This window comes from Papilio polytes, unplaced genomic scaffold, assembly GCF_000836215.1.
Source record: "Papilio polytes unplaced genomic scaffold, Ppol_1.0 DF823935.1, whole genome shotgun sequence".
NCBI classification, from domain to species: Eukaryota; Metazoa; Arthropoda; class Insecta; order Lepidoptera; family Papilionidae; genus Papilio; species Papilio polytes.
The window spans coordinates 1,417,830-1,418,096 of NW_013525269.1; positions in this window are offsets into that span (position 1 = coordinate 1,417,830).

Below are 267 nucleotides of genomic sequence, written 5' to 3' on the forward strand. Positions count from 1 at the left end.
CGCTTCGGTGGACGCTCCATGGAGTGACTAGGCACAAGGGCCCCCGAGGGGGGACCTCGGCTTGGGCTGTCACTCAATACGCGAAATGGTATTTTGTTTAGTCGCGCTTTGCTATGAGCTTATATGCTGCTCGCACCATTCGATTTTTTGTTGTGCAAAGACAGTTGCATGGTCTGCAAAACAATCGACAATCACACTATAGTTGTGAGATAGTTTAGTCAAAGGAGTGCGCTATTACTTCATTGATATTCAAATAAAATCGAAGGT